The sequence below is a fragment of the Salvelinus namaycush genome, chromosome 7 (genome assembly GCF_016432855.1).
Source record: "Salvelinus namaycush isolate Seneca chromosome 7, SaNama_1.0, whole genome shotgun sequence".
Classification (NCBI taxonomy): Eukaryota; Metazoa; Chordata; class Actinopteri; order Salmoniformes; family Salmonidae; genus Salvelinus; species Salvelinus namaycush.
Window position 1 is genome coordinate 47148098 of NC_052313.1, and position 13358 is coordinate 47161455.

General features: G+C 45.4%; 1 pseudogene; it reads left to right on the forward strand.

Moving 5' to 3' along the window:
• Positions 1 to 13358, forward strand: part of LOC120050750 — a 49015-nt pseudogene that overhangs the window by 6780 nt on the left and 28877 nt on the right.

Below are 13358 nucleotides of genomic sequence, written 5' to 3' on the forward strand. Positions count from 1 at the left end.
TCAACCCAGTTTATATAAGGGTTCACCCTGATTTAGCCCGGCAACACTAGACAGAAGACAGTAGGAGCGTATCAAATCTACAGAGAAAGCGAGGCAAAGGAAAATATGGACATAACGGACCAAGGAGCACAAATGGAGCCGCTACTACCCTTGGTAAGGATGTCCCATAGGCAACCTACAATAGGCAACCATTGTGTTTTCACTGAAAAATGGATTTCATATCGTTGATTGAGAATGTCTTGATGTGGGGATTGAACACACCACCATAGATCAGCCTGTGTGTGCAATACATTTGAAATTAATCATAGTCTTTGTATGATATTACATTCGAAAATGACAAAACTGTAGTAGGCCTAATATAGGTAAGTAGGTTATAACCTAGTTTTATAGACCGGTTTGCCAAGACAACGGTTTTATCCCAAATATCGAGACATCGTAATGTTTGTGACGATTTTTTTAGTCTGGACCATCCTGGATCTTTTTTGTTTGTTGTGCTGGACCAATAGACCTACATTAATAGTGTCATCAAAGTGGGCTAATAAAATTCCAGAATTTTTGTTGCTTAGTCTGCTACAACATCAAGTACCTATAGAATACTGTAATTAACCTGATTTTGAAAGATATGGTCATCTTTATTTACCTATTACTAATGCAGAATTTTCTTTATATCCACTAATTTCTCCTCTAATGCCACACCTGACACATTTTGTTATTAATAAAGGATGATGTAGGGCCATGTCTTGTTGAGTCTGCAGTTGATGTGTCTGTGGTATGCACTGTGGTTCCAGTTCATTTGGTCTCCTGCTGGATTACCTTATGGTGGAGCTGATTTAGAATGTCTGTCATCTTGTGAACATTCATCAGGACTCCGAGTCAGACACAACCTAAAATCACCACTGATCACCAAAGTCTTCATAGGTAGAAGAACTATGGTGAAGTCCTATTCAGTCTGTCAATCACTGGTTATGATGCAAATACAATAAGCCATTTAAGAGTTTTTGGACAGAGCCAGCTCCTATAATTAAGGACAGCTGTAAATTTACGGCCCCATGCTGTTATGGTAGTTTACTACTAGACAGTAGACATCGGGCTCATCTGATATCTGATTGGACCCATTAGGATCTATAGGTGTATTACTAAGGCAAGCCACAGACAGACACCACTCATCCATAAGAACCAGAGTTTTTTTTTCTCTCTCTCACCCTGTAGGACACACTCTTTCTATGGTCAATCCTCGGTCATAGACAAGATTGATGAACCGTAATCTATACATGCTTCTGCATGTTGGACAGAGACCGTATGTTATTAAACGGGTGACGGCACTCAGTGGTGTCCAAAGACTGTGCCTGTTTCAGTGGTCAGGTCCTGTTTAGCATTCCGGTGATGGCGTGTTGAGGAATGGCCGCCGTGCTGGATTCTCGCCTCAAAGCCAGGGAGAGGAGAAATATGACTTTTGTTCAAAAGCTGTTGAAAACATTGTTTCCCTTTTTCTGAATAGGTCATTATAAAACAACATTGATAAAGAAAAAGAAAAAAAACATTGATTAATTACATTGATAAAACAGGCGTCTGTGTGAGCCTACTTAACCAGTGCTGTAGATTGACCCCAGGTTGACTATGACATGGGATGCTTTGTTCACTGACTCAATGCAGAGTGCAGTGCCCTGTCATCATAACTCTTGGCTGCCTAGCTGTAGCGTGTTTCCTGAATCCCAATGCGTTGCCATAGTTGCTAAGAGTCGTGTGTGGGTGCGTGAGGTGATAGTATGAGTGAGTGTTCTGTGGAAATCCTCACTGTATGACAAACAAAAAATGTCATGTAACTTGTATTAGAAACCTGGTGACTGGCAGTGATTGCATAGCACTCAATGACTTCCAGTGTGAAGATGCGTAATTAAGCAAGACTGGATTATGCATGGAAACAATGTCCTGTGGATTGATGTTGTACGTTGACCTTGTTATCTACAGGAACCAGGCCCCCAGAGCCCTCAGATACCTCAAGGAGACAAGAATGTGGTGAGTACTTCTGCTTTCATACCAAGCCAAGCATGCAGGATAAGTCCTACTACTTTTGCTCAGTGATACATGAGTCCTTTTGATTTCAACTACAGATAAGCCACTTCATGCAGCAAATGTGCAGGTATCCATTTAAAACTGTCTTGGTTATGATTGGTTATGATTGGTTATGAATATCACTGAACATCCATCTGGCATACTTCCAAAGACCTGAGTCAGAGTTGAGATAAGAGCTCCCCAACCAAGACTTTCACAGAAATCAGTCATTGACATCAACGGGAGACTAAAGCAAAAACTTGAGTCAAGCGCTCTGATTCCACATCAGAAATATATATGCTGGCATATATTGGGCAGAGAGAGGGTGTTAGGAGTTAGGGCTGGAGACAGGAGATGGATGGTGTGTGATGTAGTAAAGATGGGACGGAATGTTGAGTCCTAATCCTAGACACAGTCAGTCAGCCTGGCTGGTCTTCTGGCTGGAGTGGATCCAGTGTGGACAGACGGGGGAGGTCTGCAGAGCAGGGTGGGTATAGCAGACAGAGGTAGGCCTGTTCTCTTGGACATAATGTTCTTGGATCAGTGGGGCATCTCTGTCTGACTGGGTGATCCGACTGTGCAGAGCCAGCCCCACTGTAGCGAGCTAAGTGCCTAGACCGGCTGTGCGCCCTTGGATGTTTAATTATAGCGGATAGAGGGAGCAAGATGAAGAGAGAGGGGGAGGAAGAGAGAGAGAGAGGGGGGGAGGGGGGGGAAGAGAGAGAGAGAGGGGGGGTGGAGAGAGAGAGGGGGAGAGAAGACACAGCTAAGAGAGATGCTAGTGCTTTTTCGTCACATTTCTGATAGTTTCCCCAACAATCTTATTTATCATCCGTGCCTAAATTGTTATTGATCCAGTACTACTACCACTGGGAATGTATGTCATTAGGTAGTGTAGCAGAAGAATCGCTTGAAGCGCTGGATCCATTTCCATTGCAGCATGTTTCTGCCACAGTGTTCCGCTGACCATGCAGCACAGACAGAGTACAGTAGTGTCATAGGCAGGACACACACACACACACACACACACACACACACACACACACACACACACACACACACACACACACACACACACACACACACACACACACACACACACACACACACACACACACACACACACACACACACACACACACACACACACACACGCAGGATGACTGCAGAGTAGAACCACCTCATAACATGTCCCTGTGGAGGTGGGATGGATCAGATGTGGCAGGTGCAGCGGTGAGAAGTCCTAGGGTTTTTCAGTTCGAACCCCACAGAAGAAGGGTCTGTGTGTGTGTGTGTGTTTTGCTTACCGTGACTTAGCTACAAGCCTCTCTTAGATAAGAGGGCCACAACACCACACAGCCCAGCATCGGTGATGTCAGCAGCTCGCTAATCTCACAGTGGATTGGTGGACGGATGCTTGTCAGGAAACATCGGAGCCCGTCTGGATCAGAGCTGGGCAGTCTGAGCGCTTGTTTGTGTTGCGAAGCTGCTGTCAGGAGGAGGCTGGCTGGCATGGGGAAGAGGAACCGGTGAGAAGAGCCTGGCTCGACCTTACCGCCAATACCTCCAGCCGACAAGCACAGGTTCTGTCCGGGGCTTGGATTCTGAGCTTCCCTCTTGCGGTCTCTCGACCACTGTAAAACCAAGAAGAAATCTCGGGCATCCTTGCCCACACTGACGCGCCATGTTATCGGGGAGCTTGAACCCCAACTCCAATGGATTTAACTGCCAGGTACGCCTCTGGGTTTAGCCTGTGCCACCTGAGGGAGGTTGGCACATAGGGGGTGGCACAAAGAATGGGATGGAAATGCTGATGATGTTGAGGTGGCCTAAACTATTAGTTGTTGTGTCACAACATTGTTTGTGTTCATGTGAGAATATATCCTGATTGGCGTTTTAACTCATATTTGGGGTTATGAAAATATACCACTGCAGACTTATCATGCACACATTCACGTCATCATTTCTCGACAGTGACATTGGACAGAATCAACATACAACGTTATTGATGGATCGCAAACGGGCCATTTTACGCTTTCCTGAACGCTTTGGCAGATTGGAGTCACTACAGGGCAGAGTGAATGGCCTTCAGTTCAGTATTATAGTGTTGGTTAATGCGATGCCTGATCACTGCTGTTGTTCTGCAGTAGAGGCTAGCTGTGCTGCAGATCTCCTGGCATAGGAAAAGGTCCCGAGGAGCTACTGACAGATGGGTCTTGAGCACTCTCATTTTGCGAGTGGTGGGAGATCGAGCTAGAGATTATACCCACTGTCATGAACCCGATTGATCTTTGAGAGAAGCAAATGACCTAAACTGTTTGTGTTTGTCTCTGTCTTTGTCTATTTATGGCTACTTCAGAAGCCTTGCTGTTTGTTGATGTCTTTTAGGTTTTGGATTAAACTGTGTTGATGTCACTAAGTGAACAGGGAAGCCTGTGATAGAGAGGTATGGCTTCGAGAAGCTCTGCTGTGATGCTGATGCTGAGCACACTGCCGTTGCCACAGTAACCACAGCCATCTGTAGGGATCAGACCTGTGACGACGTCTGCCCTTATCCAATCAGATGTCTCTGGTGTAAGGGGCGCCGCCCATGCTAATCCACTAGCTGTAGCTATATAGAATCCCCTCGGCTTGAAACACATGTACAGTACTCTCATCCACATTAGACTGATCTACAGTCAGTAATCCTCTATCCCGTAGATGAGGCTTTGTGAAAAGTCACATGCTATATGCTTCTGATTCACATAGGGGTTGTTGGTCAAAATAATGAGTAGAGATGTTCTTTAATGTATACCTCATGGCCTAGATATCCTATGAAGGTAAATGTTGATCATCTCTGCAGGTTCCGTGCGTCACAGAACTCCCTAAGAGACACATGAGGAATGTGGAAATTGGGTCACAAGGCTGGTGTGTGTGCCCTGGAAAGCTGTATTCTAACCTACTTCCTGGAAACGGCTCGTGTGAAAGCTCCGGGGTGAAGTTTCCCCTAGGTACAGATTTAGGATCAGCGTCCCCTCCCCCAATCCTAGCCTTAACCATTAGTGGGGAAAAAGCATTGCTGACCTCAGGTCAGCGTTGAGGGGCAACTTCACCCTACACCCGTGTGAACAGATAGGTCTGTGATTTTTACTGGCAAGGATATGGGTACATAACCCAGGCACACCTTTTGGTCAACATTAGGAGACGTCCTCTGTGTTTATTGTTTCTTAATGAGTTCCATAATAGTTCCCCCTGAAAGATAACATCAGCAGACCACCTCCTCTAGTGCAGCAGTCAATCATATTGTTCTCTCTGCCAGAGGTCAACCTGAAGTCCCAGGATGTAATTTTGATTTGTAGGTGGTTTACATTTTAAACAAAGACTTTGTTCACAACCGGGATGTGCAATCCTGGCCCTGGGGTTGCAGACTGTGTGTTAGCAGGCTTTTGTTCCAGGCCCGGATTAACAGTTCTGATTCAACTGGTTACATTTAGTGCATTATCAAACCAGTTCTTGTTCGAACTCAAAAAAAAAGAATGTATTTCCTGTGCTGAAAATCATAATCTCCTTGAATACGGTCATTCGAAAATAAATGCTCAAGGAAAAGGAAATCGCAAGCGAGGTTCTAGAGTGGTTATCGAAGAAAGGAATGACGTCCAACAGCGTGTTTCTGGGAGTTAAAGACGAGAAAGGAAGTCATTTTTAAGGGAACTGGAAGTGTTGAGTGCAGTTTATTTCAGAACACATCAGTCGCTGGTTGAGAGACCTCGACACGCCATGCTCTGTGTTGAAAGCCATCTGACCATTTGTCTGTTTGATGAGAGCATGTCGTTATCACAAAATTGGACATGAAGAGATTGCTACGGTTCGTACTGACCTAACATGTGAGGGGAACGCAGGTGCTATCGCTACACACACCGGGACCAGCTGGTGTGTGTGTGTGTGTGTGTGTGTGTGTGTGTGTGTGTGTGTGTGTGTGTGTGTGTGTGTGTGTGTGTGTGTGTGCTCACTCAGGTTCTATACTGAATAAAAATATAAACGAAACATGCAACAATTTCAATTTTTTTACTGAGTTACAGTTCATATAAGGAAATATATTCATTAGGCACTAATCTATAGGTTTCACATGACTGGGCAGGGGTGCAGCCATGAGTGGGCCTGGGAGGGCATAGGCCTAACCAATTAGAATTATTCCCCCCCACGCCTCCTCAGACGATCCCGCAGGTGAAGAAGCCGAATGTGGAGGTCCTGGGCTGGCGTGGTTACACGTGGTCTGCGGTTGTGAAGCCGGTTGGACGTACTGCCAAATTCTCTAAAACGACATTGGAGTCAGATTATTTGTAGAGAAATTAACATTCAATTCTCTGGCAAAAGCTCTGGTGGACATTCCTGCAGTCAGCATGCCAGTTGCACTCTCCCTCCAAACTTGAGACATTTGTGCTGTTGTGTGACAAAACTGTACATTTTAGAGTGGCCTTTTATTGTCCCCAGCACAAGGTGCACCTGTGTAATGATCATGCTGTTTAATCAGCTTCTTGATATGCCACACCTGTCAGGTGGATGTATTATCTTGGCAAAGGATACATCTTCACTAACAGGAATGTAAACAAATGTGTGCCAAAATTTGAGAGAAATAAGCTTTTTGTGCGTATGGAAGATTTCTGGGATTTTTTATATCAGTTTATGAAACATAGGACCAGTGTATATTACCTCATTTGTCATCACCTCCAAGCCTCCAGTGCTCCTTCGTGGGTCGTCCTTGTTACCAGTATCAGTTAGTACAGCTTATCTAGAGTTTTGATTAGATGGTATATACTGTAGCTACGAAGTGAGTTTTTCATAGCAGGTTAGAATTTACGCAGCAGGTTAAGAGAATTACCCTAACCTTAACCCTTATCCTAACCCTAAACTTAACCCTTACTCTAACCATTACGCTAACCCTTATTCTAAACCTAACCATAACCTAAGCAAGCAGTTGCTTATCAACAGATAGTTTGTTGATAGTATGATGCTCTACAGATAGAAAATCTGGATTATCCAAATCTGGACTGAATTAGGTTAGGAAAAGGGTTAAGGTTAGCTAAAATGCTCTCCTAACCTGCTACAAAAAGTAACTTTCGGTGGTAGCTGTACTCCATCTAGTCACAACCCTTATCTAAGTCAATTAGCTTCCTGGTGGTCTGACCTCTCTCAGGTCTCAGGAAATACTGACTGACTTTGTTGATTCCTAAGGTCACAGTCACACCCACTCCATAATAGTGCATTGATGTCAGAACTCATTAGAGTGAGTGGTGGCTAGTGGGGATACAGACTACTAGGTTTGGCGGCTGATTTGGGTCAGTGGTGTAATTGTATTGATAGGCTAGCTGGCTGGGGGAATGAAAGCGCCACCTGTGAAACTGTAATTCTATTCCGGGCCACCTGCTGTTTGTAATCCGTAGAGGGATTTTGGTTTTGGAGGCTTTCGGCTTGATTCTTGTTTTTTGTTGCTTGGTCACTGTCACGGAAAAAAGCGACAAAAAATACAATTTGACAGACAAAACCGGTAATCAAGTTGCTGGAGTAAATGAAACGATTGTGTTAATATTCACTTTTGTACCTTTTCACTTTATAAAGAACGTGTGTCCTTGATGTTTTTGGATTCAACGCAGGAAACCTGTTCACAGGGTTGTTTATATGAGATGTTTTATTGTCACATACGCCGGATATGCCCTGCAATAGACTAGCGCCCTGTCCAGCGGGAGTACTTGTACATCAATCTGCCTCACGCTACAGAAACAGGAGATAGCCTCCTGCGCTATGGGCCATTCTGGCTCGGACAAAGCTTACTTACTAAATAGACAACCGATACCCCTCCCATCCCACCTCTACCGCCAAATCTGTATATCAGCAAATATAAGGGTATTGGATGCAGTCCAGATTAAAGGGGGACTGTTGTAAACTTCAATTAAATATGAAGCTCTTCCTTGTCCCTGCTCTGTTCAGGGCTCTATTTTCAAGGCTGTGTCCCAAATGGCCCTGTGGACCTACACTGCACAGATGATACATACAGTTAGTCAGCTTGACAGGAAGGAGCAGAGTGCATCAGTGAGCAACACGTGTAGGGAGATGGGGGAGGCTGCAGTAGCTCTGAACTGAATACCAAGCAACTGTACGTGTTTCTCCTCCTCTGTCTCTTTCTGTCTCCCAGAGAGACGCTTTGGGATAAGAATAAGACTACGCTTTCAGTAAATAGTCAAATGACACATAATAAATCATGGATAATTGCTGATGGGAAATGCAGAAAATGCAGCTACATGCCATTTCTAATACATCTATGTGGAGTGCATAGAGTACTGGAGAATGCGCCTTGGTGTCTAGTAAACAGAGAGGAGAGAAGCCAATGGCAGGCATCTTTCCAAGGTCAACCCTGAACTCGCCAAACGTGGAAATCACATAGATGCCAACCTCTTCGTCCTCCTTTGGTTTTCAGTCCAGGGCTACAGCAGCTTCCCCTTCCACCTACATGATGTCAACTTCCTCGTCCTCCTTTGGTTTTCAGTCCAGGGCTACAGCAGCTTCCCCCTCCCCCTACATGATGTCAACCTCTTCGTCCTCCTTTGGTTTTCAGTCCAGGGCTACAGCAGCTTCCCCTTCCCCCTACATGATGTCAACTTCCTCGTCCTCCTTTGGTTTTCAGTCCAGGGCTACAGCAGCTCCCCCTTCCACCTACATGATGTCAACTTCCTCGTCCTCCTTTGGTTTTCAGTCCAGGGCTACAGCAGCTTCCCCCTCCCCCTACATGATGTCAACCTCTTCGTCCTCCTTTGGTTTTCAGTCCAGGGCTACAGCAGCTTCCCCTTCCCCCTACATGATGTCAACTTCCTCGTCCTCCTTTGGTTTTCAGTCCAGGGCTACAGCAGCTCCCCCTTCCACCTACATGATGTCAACTTCCTCGTCCTCCTTTGGTTTTCAGTCCAGGGCTACAGCAGCTTCCCCTTCCCCCTACATGATGTCAACTTCCTCGTCCTCCTTTGGTTTTCAGTCTAGGGCTACAGCAACTTCCCCCTACATGTGTTGCTCTGCTCATTCCTATCAAGCTGACTAACTGCCTGCAGAACTAGGCCTGGATATGCGTTTGTTAGCGTGCTCATTTCTCTTTGCATTTATGTGTGTGTGTGTGTGTGTGTGTGTGTGTGTGTGTGTGTGTGTGTGTGTGCGCGCACGTCCGGGCATGGAGAGCAACTCCCACCTCACGCTGGCTGCTCTGATGTCGTCACCAAGCAGAGAGCATGATAGGAGCTGATTTAATCAGTGCTGTGTGTATCTCATCCAGGGTTAGATCCTGGGATTTACACACCTATGGCAAAAGGTTAGCATTTGTGGGTAGATGAAATCTGTGGCGGGGACGCTCTCTCTGCCGCTCTTCCATCAGTGTTCTGCAGCCTGCAGGAGATCCCGTCCCCAACATCATGCTATTAAGAGATAGAGACAGAAACCTGCTGCAGGCCGGAGATGCTGTCTCGTTTGTCAAACTGAACAGAAGACGCGGAGCACCACTCCGTCCTCCTATAGTGGTCCCGGCACAGAGAAAGACAGTTGGCGTTCTAGAAGGATTTATTGACCTCTTTTCTCAACGTGTTGATCTAACGAGACTTCAGCATTAGTTCATGAGCAAAGTCTCTGTTAAGATTGTGTTGTGAGCCTCCCGGGTGGCGCAGTGGTCTAAGGCACTGTGCCACCAGAGATTCTGGGTTCGAGTCCAGGCTCTGTCGCAGCTGGCCGCGACCGGGAGGCCCATGGGTCGGCGCACAATTGGCCCAGCATCGTCCAGGTTAGGAAGGGTTTGGCCGGCAGGGATATCCTGATATCCTTGTCTCATCACGCACTAGCGACTCCTGTGGCGGGCCGGGCGCAGTGCACGCTGACCGGGTCGCCAGGTGTACGGTGTTTCCCCCGACACATTGGTGCAGCTGGCTTCCGGGTTGGATGGGCATTGTGTCATGATGCATTGGGCTTGGTTGGGTTGTGTTTCGGAGGATGCATGGCTCTCGACCTTCGCCTCTCCCGAGTCCGTACGGGAGTTGCAGCGATGAGACAAGACTGTAACTACTACCAATTGGATACCACGAAATTGGGGAGAAAAAAGGGGTAAAAAAAAAAAAAAAAGATTGTGTGGTCAGTGGTGGAGTCCTTTCCATTCCAACTCCCTCAGATTAGGAAGTGAATTGAAATTTGATTCATTAATAAAATTAGTATCATGTAAGATGAATGAATTGAACCTACTTATGAATTGAACTGAGATTTATCTCCTGAATTCACTGAATTGAAATTGAATTGGCACTCAATATTTGATCAGACCCAGACTTTATAATAAGACATTCTCATAGGTTATTTCATTGTTGTTATATCAGACCAAACATTTTTCTAATGGGATAGCAGCCAGGGAGCAGAAGGTGGGGGATTTCATTATGATGTCACTGAGAACGAGGGGATTTCCCAGGGTGCCATGGGTCCTTCTGGGGATAGCAGCAGCAGGGTCTGCCCCTGGTCACCCTTCACATTTTCTCCAAGGGTGGTCTCTCGCGCTCCACTCTCTGCTATGACAGCCATGCTGCCTGATAAATCTAATGACATGACAGTTTTGCCCTACATCATTGAATAAACAAAAACATGCATTTGTGACTTTTTAAATTCCGTGCCCTACACCAAAGGGACTCTGATTATAACATGGCTGATTAGGACGTCTGTCTGTCTTTCTTTCTTTCTTTCTTTCTTTCTTTCTTTCTTTCTTTCTTTCTTTCTTTCTTTCTTTCTTTCTTTCTTTCTTTCTTTCTTTCTTTCTTCCATTCCTCTTTTAATGCTTCTTCCCACAGCCTCTATACTAGAGATCTCAGTCGGACAGTTTCAGCTGTGTAGGTGGAAACAGCTTTACTTGTGTCCGACTTCTCAGATAATCAGTGAGCACACTGACACTGCCCACATGATGGGTTAGTGGACCATTCCTTGAAGAAAGACGTAAATTAATTGACATCCAATATCACATTCACAAACAAACCAGCCCTGAAAACGTTTGTGTACTTTCTTTTGATAATTCCTTGATCTTCTTCTGAGAAATCACTCTCCTCATTTGAGACGGTCTAATGTGATGTCTAAGCCCACCCGGCCACAACCCACCCAACCCCACCAACATCTGTCCAGAACATTCCCATGATCCTCTAGGCTCAGTCACATGGGCGTCCATGTGTGGGTGCCTCCTCTCTCCAGCAACCTGGCCTGGGTTAGCCTAATCTTCTTCAGCATCCAGGACTGGCTGTGTAGGACCATCTTTGATTGGTCTGTAGCCACAGTCATCCAGTCACCGGATGCCTATGTAATGGATTTTTATTCCCTGTATAGTGCACTGCTTTTGACCAGCATTCTAAATGGAATGCAGAAAATACACAAGCATTTGTAATACTGTCCAGATTGATCTGAACTGCAAAGATGCTTCATATATCATTTCTGTAGTATAACTTAGTTATGTTAATAAGCTCTGGTTTCTTACCTGTGGGAACTGGGGGGGGGGGGGGGGGGGGGGGGGGGGGGGGGTAGAGTCCAGGGCCAGAGTCATGGCCAGGGTTACTTCCAGCTGTGGGGTAGAGCCAGTCTAAGCACAGGGTTACTTCCAGCTGTGGGGTAGAGCCAGTCTAAGCACAGGGTTACTTCCAGCTGTGGGGTAGAGCCAGTCTAAGCACAGGGTTACTTCCAGCTGTGGGGTAGAGCCAGTCTAAGCACAGGGTTACTTCCAGCTGTGGGGTAGAGCCAGTCTAAGCACAGGGTTACTTCCAGCTGTAGGGTAGAGCCAGGGACAGGGCCAGGGTTGCTGTGGGGTAAGGTCAGGGCCAGGGTTAAGGCTAGGGTTGCTCCAGCTGTGGGGTAAAGTCAAAGCCAGGGGTGCTTCCACCTTAACAACCCCTTAACAACCTCTGCCTGGAGCTTAGCAGGCTGTAAACAGACAGAGCAGTGTAACAGCAGGACAACAACACATATAGCCAAACTAAACAATAATTTGGGACACAGCTCATTTTGGTCCAATTATAATGCACCTAAACTGCTTCACATTTGACTTCTGTGGTATAATTGTGTTATGTTAATAGGCTCTGGTGTCTTACAGTTGAAGTCGGAAGTTTACATACACCTTAGCCAAATACATTTAAACTCAGTTTTTCACAATTCCTGACATTTAATCCTAGTAAAAATTCCCATCCCTCCTGACAGAGTTGGTGTAACTGAGTCAGGTTTGTAGGCCTCCTTGCTTGCACACACTTCTTCAGTTCTGCCCACAAATGATCTATAGGATTGAAGTCGGGGCTTTGTGATGGCCACTCCAATACGCGTTATGTTCAGTAGTTCCAAAACATCCGGTGATTTTGCAGAGAGCCACATCAATTTACAGAAATACTCATAATCAACATTGCTAAAAGATACAACTGTTATGCATGGAATTTTAGATCCACTTCTCCTTAATGCAACTGCTGTGTCAGATTTCAAAAAAACTTTACGGAAAAAGCACACCATGCAATAATCTGAGTACAGCGCTCAGAGACCAACTCAACGAGATATCCACCATGTTGTGTAGTCAGCAGATGTCAGAATAACATTATAAATATTCACTTACCTTTGATGATCTTCATCAGAATGCACTCCCAGGAATCCCAGTTCCACAATAAATGTTTGTTTTGTTCAATGAAGTCCATCATTTATGTCCAAATACATCCTTTTTGTTAGCGCGTTTAGCCCAGTAATCACAATTCATGACGCGCGATCACTAGGTGCAGACGAAAAGTCAAAAAGTTCCATTACAGTCCGTAGAAACATGTCAAACGATGTATAGAATCAATCTTTAGGATGTTTTTAATGTAAATCTTCAATAATGTTCCAACCGGAGAATTCCTTTGTCTTCAGAAATGCAATGGAACGCAAGCTAACTCTCTCACGTGAACGCGCCTGGTCAGCTCGTGGCTCTCTGGCAGACCTCTGACTCATTCCCCTCTCATTCGCCCCCACTTCACAGTAGAAGCCTCAAACAAGGTTCTAAAGACTGTTGACATCTAGTGGAAGCCTTGGGAAGTGCAATATGACCCCATTTCCACTTTATCTTGGATAAGCAAAGAGTTGAAAAACTACAAACCTCAGATTTCCCACTTCCTGGTTGGATTTTTTCTCAGGTTTTTGCCTGCCATATGAGTTCTGTTATACTCACAGACATCATTCAAACAGTTTTAGAAACAGAGTGTTTTCTATCCAAATCTACTAATAATATGCATATCCTAGCATCTGGGCCTGAGTAGCAGGCAGTTTACTCT